This window comes from Bacillus rossius, unplaced genomic scaffold (genome assembly GCF_032445375.1).
Source record: "Bacillus rossius redtenbacheri isolate Brsri unplaced genomic scaffold, Brsri_v3 Brsri_v3_scf182, whole genome shotgun sequence".
Lineage (NCBI taxonomy): Eukaryota > Metazoa > Arthropoda > Insecta > Phasmatodea > Bacillidae > Bacillus > Bacillus rossius.
The window spans coordinates 60,863-62,016 of record NW_026962354.1 but is presented as its reverse complement, the minus strand read 5'-3'; positions in this window follow the sequence as shown (position 1 = coordinate 62,016).

Here is a 1,154-nt window from a genome sequence, read left to right as displayed (position 1 = left end):
TAACTTTTCACTCACAGGCAACAGGTTTCCTCCAGTGCGCTCGCTGGTTTACTGTTGTCTACCCTTTGCTACTCCCCATAGGCTGTCGGGGTGCAAATTCCGCACTCCTGCAGGCTTGACCGCGCCAGACGCACGTCGCCAGCTGCTTCCCCCTCCCTCACAGGAGAGTGAAGACAGCATAGGCAGTTACTCAGTTTATCAAATTAAGCGTATAGGTCCCACCTGGCACGCATCAATTCCCTCAGTCAAATCATTCCCATTTGGTTAGCAGGGCTCACAAACACTTCGGCTGTGTGAGACTGACTTCAGCGTGGAGGGGCTGTAGTCTAAAAAAAAAAAAAAAAAAAAATTCCCGTCTCACTCATCTAGCGACAGCGGCACAGCTCAGACCTACGATGCCCCCCAAGACGAGCGGTAAGGCAGCCAAAAAGGCGGGCAAGGCCCAGAAAAACATCTCGAAGGGCGACAAGAAAAAGAAGCGCAAGAGGAAGGAAAGCTACGCAATCTACATCTACAAAGTGTTGAAGCAAGTTCATCCGGACACTGGCATATCATCTAAGGCCATGAGCATCATGAACAGTTTCGTGAACGACATTTTCGAGCGCATCGCGGCAGAGGCCAGCCGCCTCGCCCACTACAACAAGCGCTCCACCATCACCAGCCGCGAGATACAGACGGCCGTGAGACTGCTGCTGCCCGGGGAGCTGGCCAAGCACGCTGTCAGCGAGGGCACCAAGGCTGTCACCAAATACACCAGCTCCAAGTGAGCAGGTCTGGTGTGCACATGCTTACATAAACGGTCCTTTTCAGGACCAAGAACATGATCATGAAAGGAAATGCTTCTGCTGCTGTTCTACAATTCCCTCAATCCCTATGATAGTAAATGTAAGCTTAACCAAGGCAGAAATATTTTCATTAAAAAAAGTCTTTAAGACGCATGGTTTACTGGCTGAGATATATATATATATATTTTTTTTTTTGCTTACTTCTGTGGTCATTAGTACATTGCTACAAATATATTTATATATATAAAAAAATAAATAAAAAAATCCTTTCTATTTAATTTAGTTAGATCATATATCAATATTAATGGCAAAGACCAGTTGCATCGATTCACTTTGAAAATAATTCCATTTGTGCTAAAACTGGACACA